The 20,966-nt window shown below is 38.9% G+C and overlaps 1 protein-coding gene across 4 annotated transcripts in view; it reads right to left on the bottom strand.

Moving 5' to 3' along the window:
* The window catches only part of ZNF652 (zinc finger protein 652), a 69,374-nt gene that overhangs the window by 22,499 nt on the left and 25,909 nt on the right, over positions 1 to 20,966 (bottom strand). For 2 of the 4 annotated variants that reach the window (XM_082373161.1, XM_082373163.1), the window contains exon 2: positions 10,351 to 10,447. The exons of 1 other annotated variant lie outside the window; for it this stretch is intronic. The gene's annotated coding sequence lies outside the window, so the exon portion shown is untranslated. Of the gene's footprint in view, positions 1 to 10,350; positions 10,448 to 12,843; positions 12,869 to 20,966 lie in introns of those variants that run through there. One more of the 4 variants, XM_082373162.1, reaches the window with a different exon arrangement.

The raw sequence follows: 20,966 nt of genomic DNA, 5'->3' as shown, positions 1-20,966 counted from the left end.
TGTATATTTGATGACTAAGTGAATATCTGTTTTTGCATAGCATTCATTATCCTGGATGTACTGACATGGCAGAATATATGGTCTGTGTCCCCAAGGAGTTTACAGTCTAGTTACACAATATGTGTTGTCCATGAAACACGCAAGGACCTTATGCTGGCTGGTTTTCTTTTCAATATCAGTCACCACCATCCACCACAGTGAGAGCTCATGGAACAAAGGGAGTAGTGGGCTAGGTACTGTGGACCAGGAAAATAAAGCAGCTAACTGACAACTACAGAAGAGAGAGAAATGTCACTGGCCTTAAATAATTTATAATCTAGGTATAGATATTATTGTTTTCAGGTTTCTTAGAGTAATTTCAAAGTTGCTAAGTATTTTTAAATTTGTTCTATGCATAGCTCTCTAGATCCACTCAATAACCAGGTGATTTTTCATGTGTCAGTTGCACAGAAGTCTAAATTCTAAGAAACAGTAACCATAAGGTTGATATGGTTCCAAGAAAAATAAAACCATCCATTAAAAAAAAAAGATGAGAAAGGCACATAATTTGCTTTGTGACATACCTCACATTGCTGCTTAGCCAACCACCTAACCTCTGAGTCATATGAATATTACTGCAAGCACATACCCTATCTAATTGACAAAAGGAAGGAAACTAGTATTTAATGAATACCTGCTATGTGCACAGAATTGTAAAGGTGCTCATTATTTATTATTTTTAGTTAATATTCACTACAAAACTTTGGGGTTGATTTTTAAACTTATTTAAAATTTTTTATCAAAGTAATCACTCAGAAAAATCATACACAGTTTTACAAGTCAAATATACTGCAAGGTTTATAACAAAAGCAGCCATCCTCTGCGTGCTCCATCCCATCTGAGTCCCATACCTGAGACAAAAGTGTTCCTTTTAGCTGTTCCTCTTCCCCTTCCCCTTGTATTCTTCTTCTTCTTTTTTTAAAATTTATTTATTTTTTTAATTCTTGAATTTTATTTATTTTTTTATACAGCAGGTCCTTCTTAGTCATCAATTTTATACACATCAGTGTATACATGTCAATCCCAATTGCCCAATTCATCACCCCACCCCCCCCGCCGCTTTCCCCACTTGGTGTCCATACATTTGTTCTCTACATCTGTGTCTCTATTTCTGCCCTGCAAACCGGTTCATCTGTACCATTTTTCTAGGTTCCACATATATGCATTAATATACGATATTTGTTTTTCTCTTTCTGACTTACTTCACTCTGTATGACAGTCTCTAGATCCATCCACGTCTCTACAAATGACCTAATTTCGTTCCTTTTTATGGTTGAGTAATACTCCACTGTATATATGTACCACATCTTCTTTATCCATTTGTCTCTCGATGGGCATTTAGGTTGCTTCCATGACCTGGCTATTGTAAATAATGCTGCAATGAACATTGGGGTGCATGTGTCTTTTTGAATCATGGTTTTCTCTGGGTATATGCCCAGTAGTGGGATTGCTGGGTCATATGGTAATTCTATTTTTAGTTCTTTAAGGAACCTCCATACTGTTCTCCATAGTGGCTGTATCAATTTACATTCCCACCAACAGTGCAAGAGGGTTCCCTTTTCTCCACACCCTCTCCAGCATTTGTTGTTTGTAGATTTTCTGATGATGCCCATTCTAACTGGTGTGAGGTGATACCTCACTGTAGTTTTGATTTGCATTTCTCTAATAATTAGTGATGTTGAGCAGCTTTTCATGTGCTTCTTGGCCACCTGTATGTCTTCTTTGGAGAAATGTCTATTTAGGTCTTCTGCCCATTTTTGGATTGGGGTGTTTTTTTTTTTAATATTGAGCTGCATGAGCTGCTTATATATTTTGGAGATTAATCCTTTGTCCGTTGATTCGTTTGCAAACATTTTCTCCCATTCTGAGGGTTGTCTTTTCGTCTTGTTTATGGTTTCCTTTGCTGTGCAAAAGCTTTGAAGTTTCATTAGGTCTCATTTGTTTATTTTTGTTTTTATTTCCATTACTCCAGGAGGTGAGTCAAAAAAGATCTTGCTGTGATTTATGTCAAACAGTGTTCTTCCTATGTTTTCCTCTAAGAGTTTTATAGTGTCCAGTCTTACATTTAGGTCTCTAATCCATTTTGAGTTTATTTTTGTGTATGGTGTTAGGGAGTGTTCTAATTTCATTCTTTTACATGCAGCTGTCCAGTTTTCCCAGCACCACTTATTGAAGAGACTGTCTTTTCTCCACTGTATATCCTTGCCTCCTTTGTCATAGATTAGTTGACCATAGGTGCATGGGTTTATCTCTGGGCTTTCTATCCTGTTCCATTGATCTATGTTTCTGTTTTTGTGCCAGTGCCATATTGTCTTGATTACTGTAGCTTTGTAGTATAGTCTGAAGTCAGGGAGTCTGATTCCTCCAGCTCTGTCTTTTTCCCTCAAGACTGCTTTGGCTATTCGGGGTCTTTTGTGTCTCCATACAAATTTTAAGATTTTTTGTTCTAGTTCTGTAAAAACTGCCATTGGTAATTTGATAGGGATTGCATTGAATCTGCAGATTGCTTTGGGTAGTATAGTCATTTTCACAATATTGATTCTTCCAATCCAAGAACATGGTATATCTCTCCACCTGTTGGTATCATCTTTTTTTTTAATTTTATTTATTTATTAATGGCTGCGTTGGGTCTTCGTTGCTGCGCACAGGCTTTCTCTAGTTGCGGCAAGCGGGGGCTACTCTTCGTTGTGGTGCACCAGCTTCTCATTGCGGTGGCTTCTCTTGTTGCAGAGCACGGGATCTAGGCAGGCAGGTTCAGTAGTTGTGGCACGTGGGCTCAGTAGTTGTGGCTCATGGGCTCTAGAGCGCAGGCTCAGTAGTTGTGGCGCACGGGCTTAGTTGCTCTGCAGCATGTGGGATTTTCCCAGACCAGGGCTCGAACCCGTGTCCCCTGCACTGGCAGGCAGGTTCTTAACCACTGCGCCACCAGGGAAGTCCGGTATCATCTTTAATTTCTTTCATCAGTGTCTTATAGTTTTCTGCATACAGGTCTTTTGTCTCCCTAGGTAGGTTTATTCTTAGGTATTTTATTCTTTTTGTTGCAGTGGTAAATGGGAGTGTTTCCTTAATTTCTCTTTCAGATTTTTCATCATTAGTGTATAGGAATGCAAGAGATTTCTGTGCATTAATTTTGTATCCTGCAACTTTACCAAATTCACTGATTAGCTCTAGTAGTTTTCTGGTGGCATCTTTAGGATTCTCTATGTATAGTATCATGTCATCTGCAAACAGTGACAGTTTTATTTCTTCTTTTCCAATTTGGATTCCTTTTATTTCTTTTTCTTCTCTGATTGTCATGGCTAGGACTTCCAAAACTATGTTTTGTTTTGTTTTGTTTTTTTTAAATTTATTTATTTTTGGCTACATTGGGTCTTCGTTACTGCGCTCGGGCTTTCTCTAGTTGCGGCAAGCGGGGGCTACTCTTCATGGCAGTGTGCGGGTTTCTCATTGAGGTGGCTTCTCTTGTTTCGGAGCACGGGCTCTAGGCACGCGGGCTTCAGTAGTTGCAGCGTGTGGGCTCAGTAGTTGTGGCTCGCAGGCTCTAGAGTGTAGGCTCAGTAGTTGTGGCGCACGGGCTTAGCTGCTCTGCAGCATGTGGGATCTTCCCGGACCAGGGCTTGAACCTGTGTCCCCTGCATTGGCAGGCGGACTCTTAACCACTGCACCACCAGGGAAGCCCCAAAACTATGTTGAATAATAGTGGTGAGAGTAGACATCCTTGTCTTGTTCCTGATCTTAGAGGAAATGCTTTCAGTTTTTCACCATTGAGAATGATGCTTGCTGTGGGTTTGTCATATACGGCCTTTATTATGTTGAGGTAGGTTCCCTCTATGCCCACTTCCTGGAGAGTTTTTATCATAAATCGGTGTTGAATTTTGTCAAAAGCTTTTTCTGCATCTATTGAGATGATTATACGGTCTTTATTCTTCAATTTGTTAATATGGTTTATCAGATTGATTTGCGTATATTGAAGAATCCTTGCATCCCTGGGATAAATCCCACTTGATCATGGTGTATGATCCTTTTAATGTGTTGCTGGATTCTGTTTGCTAGTATTTTGTTGAGGATTTCTGCATCTATATTCATCAGTGATATTGGTCTGTAATTTTTTTTTTTGTAGTATCTTTGTCTGGTTTTGGTATCAGGGTGATGGTGGCCTCATAGAATGAGTTTGGGAGTGTCCCTTCCTCTGCAATTTTTTGGAAGAGTTTGAGAAGGATGGGTGTTAGCTCTTCTCTAAATGTTTCATAGAATTCACCTGTGAAGCCATCTGGTCCTGGACTGTTGTTTGTTGGAAGATTTTTAATCACAGTTTCAATTTCATTACTTGTGATTGGTCTGTTCATATTTTGTATTTCTTCCTGGTTCAGTCTTGGAAGGTTATACCTTTCTAAGAATTTGTCTACTTCTTCCAGGTTGTCCATTTTATTGGCATAGAGTTGCTTGTAGTAGTCTCTTAGGATGCTTTGTATTTCTGTGGTGTCTGTTGTAACTTCTCCTTTTTCATTTCTAATTTTATTGATTTGAGTCCTCTCCCTCTTTTTCTTGATGAGTCTGGCTAATGGTTTATCAATTTTGTTTATCTTCTCAAAGAACCAGATTTTAGTTTTATTGATCTTTGCTATTGTTTTCTTTGTTTCTATTTCATTTATTTCTGCTCTGATCTTTATGATTTCTTTCCTTCTGCTAACTTTGGGTTTTGTTTGTTCTTCTTTCTCTAGTTCCTTTAGGTGTAAGGTTAGATTGTTTATTTGAGATTTTTCTTGTTTCTTGAGGTAGGCTTGTATAGCTATAACCTTCCCTCTTAGAACTGCTTTTGCTGCATCCCATAGGTTTTGGATCGTCGTGTTTTCATTGTCATTTGTCTCTAGGTATTTTCTGATTTCCTCTTTGATTTCTTCAGTGATCTCTTGATTATTTAGTAACATATTGTTTAGCCTCCATGTGTTTGTGTTTTTTACGTTTTTTTCCCCCTGTAATTCATTTCTAATCTCATAGCGTTGTGGTCAGAAAAGATGCTTGATATGATTTCAATTTTCTTAAATTTACTGTGGCTTGATTTGTGACCCCAGATGTGATCTATCCTGGAGAATGTTCCATGCGCACTTGAGAAGAACGTGTAATCTGCTGTTTTGGGATGGAATGTCCTACAAATATCAATTAAATCTATCTAGTCTATTGTGTCATTTAAAGCTTCTGTTTCCTTATTTATTTTCATTTTGGATGATCTGTCCATTGATGTAAGTGAGGTGTTAATGTCCCCCACTATTACTGTGTTACTGTCGATTTCCTCTTTTATAGCTGTTAGCAGTTGCCTTATGTATTGAGGTGCTCCTATGTTGGGTGCATATATAATTGATACATCTTCTTCTTGGATTGATCCCTTGATCATTATGTAGTGTCCTTCCTTGTCTCTTGTAACATTCTTTATTTTAAAGTCTATTTTATCTGATATGAGTATTGCTACTCCAGCTTTGATTTCCATTGGCATGGAATATCTTTTTTCATCCCCTCACTTTCAGTCTGTATGTGTCCCTAGGTCTGAAATGGGTCTCCTGTAGACAGCATATAGATGGGTCTTGTTTTTGTATCCATTCAGCAAGCCTGTGTCTTTTGGTTGGAACATTTAATTCATTCACGTTTAAGGTAATTATCAATATGTATGTTCCTATGACCATTTTCTTAATTGCTTCGCGTTTGTTTTTGTAGGTCCTTTTCTTCTCTTGTGTTTCCCACTTAGAGAAGTTCCCTTAGCATTTGTTGTACAGCTGGTTTGGTGGTGCTGAATTCTCTTAGCTTTTGCGTGTCTGTAAAGCTTTTGATTTCTCCATTGAATCTGAATGAGATCCTTGCCAGGTAGAGTAATCTTGGTTGTAGGTTCTTCCCTTTCATCACTTTAAGTATATCATGTCACTCCCTTCTGGCTTGTAGAGTTTCTGCTGAGAAATCAGCTGCTAACATTATGGGAGTTCCCTTGTATGTTATTTGTCATTTTTCCCTTGCTGCTTTCAAGAATTTTTCTTTGTCTTCAATATTTGTCAATTTGATTACTATGTGTCTCAGCATGTTTCTCCTTGGGTTTATCCTGCCTAGGACTCTCTGCACTTCCTGGACTTGGGTGGCTATTTCCTTTCCCATGTTAGGGAAGTTTTCGACTATAATCTCTTCAAATATTTTCTCGGGTCCTTTCTCTCTCTCTTCTCCTTCTGGGACCCCTATAATGCGAATGTTGTTGCGTTTAATGTTGTCCCAGAGGTCTCTTAGGCTGTCTTCATTTCTTTTCATTCTTTTTTCTTTATTCTGTTCCGCAGCAGTGAATTCCACCATTCTGTCTTCCAGGTCACTTATCCGTTCTTCTGCCTCAGTTACTCCGTTATTGATTCCTTCTAGCGTATTTTTCATTTCAGTTATTGTATTGTTCATCTCTGTTTGTTTGTTCTTTAATTCTTCTAGGTCTTTGTTAAACATTTCTTGCATCTTCTCGATCTTTGCCTCCATTCTTTTTCCGAGGTCCTGGATCATCTTCACTATCATTATTCTGAATTCTTTTTCTGGAAGGTTGCCTATCTCCATTTAGTTGTTTTTCTGGGGTTTTATCTTGTTCCTTCATCTGGTACATAGCCCTTTGCCTTTTCATCTTGTCTATCTTTCTGTGAATGTGGTTTTTGTTCCACAGGCTGCAGGATTGTAGTTCTTCTTGCCTCTGCTGTCTGCCCTCTGGTGGATGAGGCTATCTAAGAGGCTTGTGCAAGTTTCCTGATGGGAGGGACTGGTGGTGGGTAGAGCTGACTCTTGCTCTGGTGGGCAGAGCTCAGTAAAACTTTAATCCGCTTGACTGCTGATGGGTGGGGCTGGGTTCCCTCCCTGTTGGTTGTTTGGCCTGAGGCAACCCAACACTGGAGCCTACCTGGGCTCTTTGGTGGGGCTACTGGCGGACTCTGGGAGGGCTCACGCCAAGGAGTACTTCCCAGAACTTCTGCTGCCAGTGTCCTTGTCCCCACGGTGAGCCACAGCCACCCCCTCCACCACCTCTGCAGGAGACCCTCCAACACTAGCAGGTAGGTCTGGTTCAGTCCCCCCTGGGGTCACTGCTCCTTCCCCTGGGTCCCGATGCACACACTATTTTGTGTGTGCCCTCCAAGAGTAGAGTCTCTGTTTCCCCCAGTCCTGTCGAAGTCCTGCAATCAAATCCCACTAGCCTTCAAAGTCTGATTCTCTAGGAATTCCTTCTCCCGTTGCCGGACCCCCAGGTTGGGAACTCTGACGTGGGGCTCAGAACCTTCACTCCAGTGGGTGGACTTCTGTGGTATAAGTGTTCTCCAGTCTGTGAGTCACCCACCCAGCAGTTATGGGATTTGATTTAACTGTGATTGCGCCCCTCCTACCATCTCATTGTGGCTTCTCCTTTGTCTTTGGATGTGGGGTATCTTTTTTGGTGAGTTCCAGTGTCTTCCTGTCAATGACTGTCCAGCAGCTAGTTGTGATTCTGGTGTTCTCGCAAGAGGGAGTGAGAGCACATCCTTCTACTCCGCCATCTTGGTTCCTAATCCCCTTCCCCTTGTATTTACTTTCATATTTCTAAACAATTTGATTATATTTCCTTTTTTTTTCTGGCCATGCTGCATGGCACGTGGGATCTTAGTTCCCTGACCAGGGACTGAACCTGGGCCCTCAGCAGTGAAAATGCCGAGTCTTACCCACTGGACCACCATGGAAGTCCCTGTGATTATATTTCTATTTCTTGACTTTTTTTATTTTTTCAGTTTTAGATAGTACCACTTGTCTCCCACTATAGTTTTCTTACCTTATTGCTCCCAACTCTCCCTTCATCCTCCCCATATAGTTGTATCACTTTTTTGTTAAGTCAGTATTGCTTACACTATTATTGCTTTTATTATTATTAATAAATAATATTATTATAATAATATTATTAATAAGTTATAAATATAAATAAAATATATTAAAATATAATATATAAAATATAAATATATAATACAATATAAAATATATTAAAATATAAATAAAATATAAATATTATTATTATTAAAATGAATAATATTATCTTATTATTAAAATAATAATTTTAATAATAAAATTATTATAATAAATTATTATTTAACATTATTGCTTACAGTATTATTGCTTACACTATTATGATTATAATACATAATTCACAACGATTTCTATCATTCCTCCGCTATTGTCTCTCTTCCATTTTCTCTCCTTATGGATTTATTCTTTTAAAAAAATTATTTAGGGAATTCCTTGGCAGTCCGATGGTTAGGACTCTGTGCTTTCACTGCTGAGGGCCTAGCTTCAATCTCTGGTTGGGGAACTAAGATCACACAAGCCGCACGGTGTGGCCAAATCAATCAATTAATTAATTATAAAAAATTATTTTACTTTCATTTTAGTCGAATTTCAGGAAGAAATGGTGATAAATGCCACCATGTTTTACTTGACATCTGAATAGATATATTTATACTTTTTTGTATTTATAAAAGAGGAAATTATGCCTCTGAGAGGTCAAATTATTTGTCTAAGATCACCTATCTATTAAATGACAGAAGCAGTGTTTGACTCTAGGCCTGCCTGACTCCAAAGCTCATGGTCTATTTCTACTATGACAAATGACATTCCAAAATAATTAAAACTCAGTTATTCCTGTAACCACGTACCTTTTTGCATCAGTTTTGTACCTTGCATTTTAAGTAGGAAAATCATAGTAGCTTTATTTTGTATTGCCCAAACTTCTGACCCGTGGAAATAATGTAAACTACTATAAGTACCAGTAAATAAATTTACCCACATTAATTATCTCAAATTAAGCAAGGGAGGAGAGACAGTAAAATTCAATTAACCAGAAAAAGATAGGAATAAAAGAAAATCATGAAGACAAAGAAAAATAAATGAAAGGATATCCTCTGTGGTAGTGGTCAATTTGTTCTTCCGAAATACCCCTGACCCTCGGCCTTCTGGGCACATGACAGACCTGCACTTTCTGACCCTGCCCCCTCCCCTGTAGTTGGGTGGGGCTGTGTGACTATTTCCAGCCAGTACAGCTGAGTAGAAGTGATACATGGAAGAGCAATATGAGACCCTCCAGACCTCTCTGCCCTCTGAGACAGGGACCAGCAATCCTTAAGGTGATGACTGCTATGACTGCTATCAACCTGGGACACTAAGTAACAAAATGACCCACAGGATATGCATAATGCTGTGGATCTTTACAATTTTTTGTTTTTTATTTAATTTGAAGGAGAGCATGTTTTCAAAGCCACTGAGATCTTTTTTTCTTTTTTAAATACATCTTTACTGGAGTATAATTGCTTCACAATGCTGTGTTAGGTGTTAGTTTCTGTGGTACAACAAAGTGAATCAGCCATATGCATACATATATCCCCGTATCTCCTCCCTCTTGAGCCTCCCTCTCACCCTCCCTACCCCACCCCTCTAGGTGGTCGAAAAGCACTGAGCTGATCTCCCTGTGCTATGCAGCTGCTTCCCACTACAAAGCCACTGAGATCTTGTGTTGTTTACTACTGCAGCATAACCTGGCCTCTCCTAGCTGATACAGGGGGAATCCAGAAGTGTGGTGCTGCCTCACCAAAAAACCTAAAGTATATGGTGAAGGCTTAGGAGCTGGGTAGAAGGAGGCAAGGAAAAAGTTATCAGAGGCTAAAAGGAGAGCAGCTCATATTGCACAGTGGTGAAGAGAGTTCATATGCCATAAAAACTTATAGCTCTAGTGGGAAAATGGACTATTAAGAGAGTGTGTTGGTTACTCTTGGCTGTATTTGACACATTATTATTTGAAAAGGATGAATTCAGAAAAGAATCAGTCAGTTTCCAATCATGAAAAAAGGAGTCCAGAAGGTCAGTGATTTGTAGGGTTAGAAGAAGCAAGTGCTTAACACACAACTGAGAAGGTCTCTGAGCTACAAATGCTGATCAGAATTCAGTCTTGAGGCAAGGATCAAGTGAAAGTTTTGGCCTTCACAACCACTGATAAAACCTCCCAACTGATTAAGGTAGTGCTGAATAAAATAGCTTTTCTAAAAAGAGACTAAAGAGAGGTTCTCTCACCAAAGCAGTCTCTTAGTCTGTTTTGCTACAAAGCACGTTTCTTTGATGTAAATTAGTTCAAATGCTATTAGTAAATAGGGAAATGATGTCAATATAACACAGAAGTCGTGTTGGTTTATACGAAATTTTCCTGTTTGATCAGGAAAAAGCTTTCCCAAATCAAAAAGAAAGCTTTAGCAATATATGAAAACACTAAGAAAAAAGCTAAACATCCCACTTCTGTACCTTCCTTTAATGCAAGTTGTGGCTGGTTCAGCTGCTTCATGAACCACTGCACTTTCCACTTTATATCTGATGAAGTTGAGGGTATATGTTTTTCCTCCTGTGTTTAAAAAAGAAAGAAAGTTTTTGATTGCTGAAGCATACACCATACCATAGATCAAATTTTTACTGTAATGAAATTAGTCTCTATTATACGTAAATGTCTTCAAGACCCCAAAATCTCAGAGGAGGAAACAAGCACCCAGGGGATTTAGTCTGTAAAGCTCCAACCGACTGATGCTGAGTGCATATGCCACTGGAGATTTAATATGCTACTGTTTTTATTTTAATTAATTTTGCTTTTATTAGTGCACTGGTTACAGTGTTCCACAGCTTTTGAGTGGTCTGCCCAATCCTGTTTTTCCCATAAGCCCTGTTTATTTTAGTGTGCAATTCTGCAGAATTCAGGAAAGCATATACGGCATTATGGCAGAAATACCTGTATTCAAAATTAAGTCAAGGAAGAAGTATGAGACCAATAAGGCAGAGTTATGTAGCAAATCTATGAAGTATGGTTAGAAAAGAATTGTGGACGTGGCTAGGGCACATGGAGCTGACTGGAAACAAATAAGTAAAAATCCAACTAAGTTTTTGAGAGTTATACTGCCAAAACGACCACCAGCCTGGGCTTGAGAGCCTATGACTGACTATTCAAGCCTTCTTAAAATGATCTTTGGGTTCCCAAGCATCTATGGCAGGAAGTGGACTAAGAAAGCTGTTCATCCCCTTAAAGGGGTATATTCCTCATTGTCCGTTTGGGATACAGCCAAGGAACATAAGAGGAAAAAAAGGAGGAGGAGGAGGTCCAATAAGCTGGAGCTAGGGGAGCAAAGAAAGAACAGACAAGTGAGCTAAGGAGCCAAGTCAGGGTCTCTTCAAGAACATTCCCCATCCCTGGAGGGGTCCTCTCAATGACTGCTCAGAGGAACTGCAGAATTTGCTGCAGTCCACTGACTGCTATATGTCTCCTGTTCTTCCCCCTTTCAAATGGGAGTGTTTATTTTTATCATCCTGCCGCTGGTCACCACTGTATATTGTATGTGAGGGCAGCCAATCATTTGTCAACTTCTTTCATAAGTCTATGGATCAAAAAGAGCAACATCTGGGCCTGATGTAGAGGCTACTATGTGCACCATCTCCTCACGAATAGACCACCAGTCATCACATCCTTGCATCACTCAGAGATCCTGGACTTCAAGCCTGATGCCATGATTTGATAGGACCTTGGGGTTCCCTACTTGGGGAGGAAGTGAGTGTATTTTGCCTGTGAGAGAGAGTAGATCGACTATCTGGTGACCAAAAGAATAGTGCTGTTTATCATATATTTTCAGCTGTCTCCCTGGCACAGGCAGTGTTGTGCTTCCTGGCCCTGCCTAGTTACATGGGACTACATGACTAGATCTGGCCATCATGTTGTGAAATAAGCAATGTGAGTCACTTCTGAGCTAGTGAGAGACCCTTCAGACTTCATTTCCCTCTTAGCATGGTGACCAATAGTGTACAAGAAGGTGGTTGTTCCATCAGCCTGGATCACTGAGTGACACGAGCAGAGCTCCCCTGCTGATCTATCATGGCCATGCAGTGAGAAACAAATCCTTCATTGTTTAAGCCACCTAGATTGGGAGGTGGTTTGTGGCTGCAGCATAATCTAGCTAATGCAGTTCTTTATGAATATGTATATGTATTACATATATCAATGGTCTCAGTCTTAAGCTAGACAGCAGAGACAGAATTGCTAGGTGAAAAGTTTAAAAATCAGACAGACGAAGGGATCAATTCACATGGGAATTCTCTACTTAATAAGTTAGAAAATAAGACTTTTCCTTCTTTAAAAAATTAGAATTAAAGTGCTTTATTCTATTTTTTTTTTTTTGCGGGGGGGAGGGGCACCACGCTGCGTGGCTTGTGGGATCTTAGTTCCCCGACCAGGGACTGAACCCGGGCCCCGGCAGTGAGAGCACTGAGTCCTACCTAACCACTGGACCACCTGGAAATCCGCCCTTTTTTGCTTTATATGATTTTAAATGATGTACACATATATAGGATTATCATATGAACATGCAGTGGAAGAGCAGAGTCTTAAGCTGGACTCTGGACCGCCAGGGAAGTCCCCCCATATGAACCTGAAAGTGACATCTCACCACTATTAAAATCAGGAAGGCTCATAGAAACGCCAATAAATCACACTGTCACAACAGAAGACACAGTCTAATTGTTCACTTTGAGACACATATGGGCATTCTGCCCACATTTTACTTTCTTCATTTGGTTTTGGCACCTTTTCCCTTGTCTGAGTTTTGGGTGATAATCTTTCTTTATTCTCTTTCCAGAAAACTTAAAATATCTCCTAAGGGCACAATAGAGTAACCTTTACAATACCAAAACCACATTAGGGAAATCAGAACCTTCCATGTTCCATTATCCAACTCTTCATGCGTATCCTCAGTTCTAACTTACTTATTACAAATCATCTTAGTTTTTTAGAAGACTCTCTAAGTGAATATATTGAGCTCTGAGAACCTGAAAGTAGACAGAAGAGGCAAATAAGAAATAACCCTCAATGATATTTAAAGCTGCTTAAATTCATCTCTCTATGGTATTAAAACAACACAAGTTCATCTGTTCTTAAAGATAATTGTCTGAAGTGGCATACAATAAATTCCAAAATGAAGTGGGTCATTCCTTAGTGTCTTGCTATAATTAGTGTACACAACTTGAGGGAAAACGTGGTGTGTATGTCAGGGGTTCACCATCTGAGAAGCAGTCAGTCCTAGTACTGTAAAAGCTGGACCAGCTACTGGGAAGAAAATACAGTTTTTTAAAAGAAGTTAGAAAATATGACAGCATATATACAGATAGTAAAGTACAGCTTTCAGAATGTGCTTTTTTTCAATGCCATTTTTTCCCCAAGTGGACTACAAAATAAGTTTATGCAGTCTTCAAGAGTGTTTATTAGTTTTAAAAGGAAAACAATTTTGTTCCCTGAGAAGTTTTAATAGTTAATTTCCACAAATTTAATTTTTTTTCTATTAAAATATGTACCTATGCATCCTCCTTGTATGTTAAAAAGACCCTATTTTGGACGAGTCTTTGCAAGTTGAAAAGGCAACCTGGTAAGGTGTATCAGTCTGGTACCTCTGCTTATTCCACTCCTTCAGAGCCATGGCCCCTGACCTGTTTCCAAAGCTCAAACCACCCATGTACTGCCAGACCCTGGTCCTGCTGAATGGAGAGGTTTCTAAAGCATACAACTACCTATGACGATCAGGCCAAAACTAAAACCACCAAGAAATGGAAAGGATCAAGGAGGGAAAGATAAATGCCTATCAGCAAAGTTCTTTCAAAAAAAAAAAAGACAAAAAGATCCACTAGGAAGCATGGACAGGATGACATTTGGGTCTGTGACAGCAATGCAATGGTCTGACACTTTAGTCAAAGCTTTCCTGCTTTTGCCGAACGCTACTCATTTTTTTCTCATTAGGAAACTATGTCAGTGATACATTTGTCAAATAACAACTAATCTCAAAGTCTTTGGATGGTTAGGTAATTATTTAACAACTACTAACTATGTGCTTACTATGAGTAAAAAAAAAAAAAAAACAAAACTAGAAATCTGAAAGTTTGGAAGAGACACTGCATGCAGGTGGGAAAATCAGTAAAAGTTTTGTGAAGGACAGTACATTTCAGGAAAACTTGAAGGGCAGGCAGGTTTTAGACTGGCAGAAATGAAGGCAGAAAAAGTCATTTCTAGTAAAGTGAAATTAGAATGGGGTAATAGTGAGGTATATTCTTAAATTAATATTAAGAATATTAAGAATTCTTAATATTAAGAATATTCTTAAACAAGAGACCGTGTAAGCTGTTTAGTTTTGCTAGAATATAGGGCTTGAGGAAGGGAGAGGTGGCAAGATAGGTGAGTTATTATGATTTTTTAAAAATAAATTTATTTATTTATTTATTTTTGGCTGTGTTGGGATCTTCGTTGCTGCGTGCGGGCTTTCTCTAGTTGCGGCGAGCGGGGGCTACTCTTTGTTGTGGTGCGCGGGCTTCTCATTGCCGTGGCCTCTCCTATTGCGGAGCATAGGCTCTAGGCGCATGGGCTTCAGTAGATGCAGCACGCGAGCTCAATAGCTGTGGCTCATGGGCTCTAGAGCGCAGGCTCAGCAGTTGTGGCGCACGGGCTTAGTTGCTACGTGGCATGTGGGATCTTCCCAGACCAGGGCTCGAACCTGTGTCCCCTGCATTGGCAGGCGGACTCCCAACCACTGAGCCACCAGGGAAGTCCCAATAGGTGAGTTATTGCCATATTGTGGCCAACCTTGAAGGCTGGACTGAAGAGTTTGTAGTTAATATGGATGACAAGATAGAGCATCAAAGGTTTTTAAGGAAGGAACTAATATAATTAGAGTTGTGTTTTAGGGGTCAAATTACATGACAGCAAACAACTGTAGACCTACATTTAAGTATATCTTTGAGACATATATATGATAAAACAGATATACAATTAAGCAAAATAGAATAAACTTAAAATAAGTAAAGAAATTGAAATAGAAAAAAACAGGAGTAGGAAAATAATACCAGGAATTAGGATAAAAACAAAATAAAAGCACAAACGATTTTACACTAAATCCTATATTAGTACTGACTAAAATAAAATTTAAAATATCCAAACTGTAATTCTAAAAAGTTCTCTACAAGAATGCATTCCTTATGAAATAATTAATTTCCCTACCTAGTAATTAAACTGAGTGTAAGACTCATGTCCACACTAAAACCTTAATTTTTTTTTTTTGATAATACAGTAGGTTCTACTTTCAGTAGGCCTAATATAATGAAATCTCACCATGTCCTGTCTTTTCCTTAAAAACAATCTGTAAGAGCAGCCACTATGGAAAACAGTATGGAGATTCCTCAAATAATTAAAAATAGAACTACCATTCGATCCAGCAATTCCACTCCTGGGTATATATCCAAAGAAAACTCCTATGTTCAATGTAGCATTATTTACAATAGCCAAGAAATGTAAGCAACCTAAGTGCCCATCAACAGATGAATGGAGGAACTTTCCTGGCGGTCCAGTGGTTAAGACTCTGCGCTTCCATGGCAGGGGGCACAGGTCCAATCCCTTCTCGGGGAACTAAGATCCCGCATGCCATGCGGTGTGGCCAAAAAAAAAAGATGAATAGATAAAGAAGATACGGTGTGTATGCATACGTATATATTTACACACACACACACACACACACACAGTATTACTCAGCCATGAAAAAGAATGAGATCTTGCCATTTGTGACAATATGGAGGGATCTAGAGGGTATTATGCTAAGTAAAATAAGTCAGATACTGTATGATTTCACTTATATGTGGAATCTAAAAAACAAAACAAGTAAGCAAACGACAAACCAGAAACAGAGTCACAGATACAGAGAAGAAACAGGTGGTTGCCAGAGGGGTGGGGAGCCCGGGGGGAGGGGGAGGGGAGAAACAGGTGAGGGAGATTAAGATCTTGTTCTTTTATATAAAACAAGCCATATTATCATGGTAAAGAATGTGTGACCATACGGGCTTCATGATGGGATCGATAATTAGGGTTCATTTTTTTTGGCTGCGTTGGGTCTTTGCTGTTGCTCGCGGGCTTTTTCTAGTTGCGGGGAGTGGGAACTACTCTTCTTTGCGGTGTGCGGGCTTCTCATTGTGGTGGCTTCTCTTGTTGCGGAGCACGGGCTCTAGGCGCGCCAGCTTCAGTAGGTGCAGCATGCGGGCTCAGTAGTTGCAGCATGCAGGCCCTAAAGTGCACGGGCTTAGCAGCTCTGAGGCATGTGGGGTCTTCCCAGACCAGGGATCGAACCCGTGTCCCCTGCATTGGTAGGCGGATCCTTAACCACTGCACCAACAGGGAAGTCCCGGGGTTCATTTTTAACCTAAATTTTGGTACTGTCAACCCTTAAATTTTACCAACCTATGCCTCAGTCTGCCAATCTGAAAAGCGGGAGCCAAGAAAACAAACTGCAAAACTGAAAAACTTGGTAAATACTACCCTCTGATCTACGAAACACATATGGTAGTGGTGACAGTTATATGCATTTATATGATACTTTAGATTACATAAAGCACATTTATCATACATTTGTTAAACATTTATTAAATGCTTACTTTCTAAAGGTGCTCACAGAATCGACCTGGGATGCACTAGAAAAGCTACCAACACCAACATGTAAAAGTCAACTTTACAATAAACAAAACCTCAAATGACATATATCATTGGACCATATTTTAGATAAACATCATAAAGTGTTCTCAGATGCCTATATTTTATATAGTTGAAAAATATAACTAGTTTTAGTGCAGTCTCATCTACCAAAATTTTATGTCAAATAATTATTTTTAAGCAGTCCATTTAATCCGTTATCTGTAAGAAATGAAATTGAGAAATGCCTGTCACGTCCAACTTTAGACAAACCTTTTATAAAAATAAAATTTCACTGCAATTTTTCACATATGCATTTTTTTATTTATTATAAATTTATTTATTTATTTTTGGCTGCGTTGGGTCTTCGTTGCTGTGCGCGGGCTCTCTCTAGTTGCGGAGAGCGTGAGCTACTCTTCTTTGCGGTGCGCGGGCTTCTCATTGCGGTGGCTTCTCTTGTTGCAGAGCACGGGCTCTAGGCGTGTGGGCTTCAGTAGTTGTGGCACACGGGCTTAGTTGCTCTGCGGCATGTGGGATCTTCCCAGACCAGGGATCAAACCCGTGTCCCCTGCATTGGGCGGGGGTGGGGGGGTGGGGGGGGGATTCTTAACCACTGCGCCCTCAGGGAAGCCCCACATATGCATTTAAATGAGACTGTCATTGTGTTTCCTCAGTAATATGCAAGTGAAGCTAGTAGGAGAGGACAAAGGAGAGGTACTTCTCCTAGGTACTACCTAATTACCTTCAAGCATCAACAGTCTCCACATTTCCATATAAGACAATAAAAACTAATGTGCATTACTCATCACACAGTGGCTTAAGCAACCTTAACTTTCAACAATAACCCCCTAGGGCCAAAGAAGAAATCAAATACTAAGTAGGTTACACTGCAGGACCTGGATGATTACAGCATATTTTTACAACATTTTTCCATTATTCAATTCAATTCACAAAAGTCATCTACAGACAGGAGGATGTAATTTAAACAAAGGAGTTATTTTTAAAAGAAGAGTAAGAGTTTTGTATTATTGTTATCTTTCCCATTAAAATCTGACAAAGTCCTGGATACATGAACACTTTCAGCACCCTTAAAAACAATCAGAAGAACATATCGACAAGATACATAACCTTAGAAAGTCTCAGTCTAGCTTTGACCAAAGGTTGTTTTATGGAACGCAATTATCACATTTAATGCACTAGTCCATTTTCAAAATGGCTATCAATGTGAGTACCTTGATCATTAGTAGTTGATATCCTGCCTATTAGCTTTATTAAGAAAAATCAGAGACTTAAAAGGCCTTGTGAATCTTACTTTTCTTAAACTCCTTAAAAGTAACACTTTAAGTTAGAACTGAGACCTATTTAGCAGGTTCAGATGTTCGCATCGTGGTTACCTATAATGTAAACCATTGTGAGACGCCTATGTATACATCAAGTTGACTAGATCATTGTGAACTTGAATTAAAAACTCATTTAGAAAATGAAAATAACTGAGAAATGCCCTCATTACATTCATACGTTATATTTTACAATGTGTGAACACCACCAGGAAATGTTGGAATTTAATTTATATATTTATATATTGTTACCGTTTTCTCATTAACAAAAAATTTTTGACACTTCAAAAATTAACATTTGGAAGAAAGTTTAACTGAACTAGTCTTAAACCAGGTATAAACAACTAATCTAAAACAAATTATTTGAAACCCTATGGGAAGGTTTAACCCAAACCATGACATACCCAAAACATGTCCAATGGAAAAAGACGAATCGCTAACATACAACTTGCCTTTTCCTTCCTAAGTCTGTATTTTCTTCTCCTTGGCTGTAATTCTTAAACTTTTAAGAATCTTTGGAAAACTACAAATCTTCTCTCCCCACAAAAATGAACACATAAACATTTACATGCAATTTCAAGGAGTCTGCCCATTTCGAGAAATCCATCCATGGATCCCCCTAAGTATCCCCAAACCCCAGTCTATATTTGTAATATACATTTAGATTAAGTTGGTAAGTTAAAATTTCCTCTACCTCCTTTGCTCTTCTTTCCTACATCTTTTTCTCTGAATCTCTCCAGCATATCTATGGTCATAAAAGAATTAACAGTTGAATGAAAGAACTGTGTTGAGTAACATCATTAAATGTAGAATAAAAGATCTTAGTATAAACCCCAATATGCTAATTAACCAGATGTATAACCTCAGACAAGCCAATTAATCTCACTTGATCTCAGTGTGTTCCCGCGTAAAAGAAGAATAATAGTACCCACACCTATTTAATCTGATAACACAGGCAAAGTTCCCAGTACAAAGGGGGCTTTCAGTGTTGGCTCCTTTCTCCTTCCTACTTGAGAGGATCATTCCTAAAGAAGTTATAGATTATGGATAGCAGAGCAGAGATTTATGTCATTTTAGAGTTTGTTGCATGCATTTTTCCACAGTGAACATGATGCAGTGGAGATGAAAGAAAAGAAAAGATGGGGAAGGGAAAGTTTAAAAACTGAAGTAGGCCATAAGCAACCAAAGGAAGAATATAAACCGAACTTTACCAAAATAGAAACCTTTGGGGTGTCAAAGGTCACTATCAGAAAAGTAAAGAGATAACCCAGAGAATGGGAAAAATATTTGCAAATCATAGGTCTGATAAGGGTCTAGTATCCAGGATATATAAAGAACTCTTACAACTCAACAATAAAAAGATAACCCAATTTTTAAATGGGCAAAACACTTGAATAGACATTTCTCCAAATAAGATATACAAATGGTCAATTTGTACAGGGAAAGATGCTCAATATCTTTAGTCATTAAAAAAATGCAAATCAAAATCACAATAAGATACCACTTCATACCTCCTACGGTGGCTATAATAAAAAACTGGAAAGAAGCAAGTGTTGGCTAGGATGTGGAGAAACTGGAAGCTTCATACATTACTGATGGGAATATAAACTGGTACAGTCACTCTTGAAAACAGTTTGACAGTTCCTCAAAATGTCAAACATAGAGTTACCACATGACCCGTCATCCCACTCCTACGTATGTACTCAAGAGAACTGAAAATATATGTTCATACAAAAACTTGTATGTAAATGTTCATAGCAGCATTGTTCATAATAGCCCAAAAGTGGAAACAATCCAATTATACACCAACTGATGATGAATGCGTGCATAAAACCTATATCCACACAATGGAATACTATCAGTCATAAAAAGGAATGAAGTACTGAGACGTTGTACAGCATGGATGAATCCTGAAAACATTATGCTAAGCAAAGAAGCCAGACACAAAAGACAACACATTGTATGATTGCATTTACACGAAATGGTCAGAATAAGCAAATACATGAAGACAGAAAGTAAATTAGCGATTGAGAGGAGCTGGGGTTAGGGAGGAGCAGGGAGTGACTGCTAACGGATTCCAGGTTTCCTTTTGGGGTGCTGAAAATATTTTGGAAATAGATATTGGTGATGGTTGCACAGCTTTCTGACTACACTCAAAAACACTGACTTGTACACTTTAAAATGGTGAATTATATGGTATATAAATTATATCTCAATATAAATAAACAAATGAAATGAGATGAAATAGGCTATCTGGACACTAGTAGTCCAAAGATGGTCTGAAATAAAAGATTATCTGAAAATTAGGTATTTTATATAAAAATGACATTATTGACTTACTGGATAGGTCATAAGTGATGAATTGGGCTCTAACAGCAGGGATGCAATGAGACTGAGTGGAAAATTCAAAACCACCCACAGTGCTGAGCGTCAGAGAATTTGGACTGGCTCTATTCGGGGCTCTTCCATACTGCTGGGCAGGTTACCCTACCTTTCCGAACCCTCAGTTTTCTCAGCTACACACTTAAAGGATTCCCTCCCACCAGTGACACTTACTGTTTCTGCTGACTGTTTCTTTCCATTCTCTTGCCTAGCTCATCTGGTCACCTACTGCCACACAATATTCCCAACCTTTTCAACATTAAGGGCTATCATATACTCCCCTCACCACTCTTCCTATGCCCCTCCCATGTTCCCATGGAGCACTGTTTTTAAAAGTTGTGTCTAAGAGGGACTTCCCTGGTGGTCCAGTGGTTAACACTCCACACTTACAATGCAGTGGGTGCGGGTTTGATCCCTGGTCCGGGAACTAGGATCCCACATGCTGCGTGGCACAGCCACAAAAAAAAAAAAGTTGCGTCTAAGAAATTGCATTTAGGTCATACTTTTTTATTTTTTGCTAACCAAATATAAAAAAGTAGCCTATCATAACTTCTTGGTTAGACTCTCCAGCTTTTACCATAATTTCCATTTGACTTTCTGAACACTAAAATTAGTTTATTAATCTCAGGATGGGGATGCTTGAGTTAAGGGAATATGCTATCTACAATCTTGAA

This window comes from Balaenoptera borealis, assembly GCF_965194805.1.
Source record: "Balaenoptera borealis genome assembly, chromosome: 20".
NCBI classification, from domain to species: domain Eukaryota; kingdom Metazoa; phylum Chordata; class Mammalia; order Artiodactyla; family Balaenopteridae; genus Balaenoptera; species Balaenoptera borealis.
The sequence above is the reverse complement of the archived record's forward strand: the minus strand, read 5'-3'. Positions and strand labels throughout refer to the sequence as shown.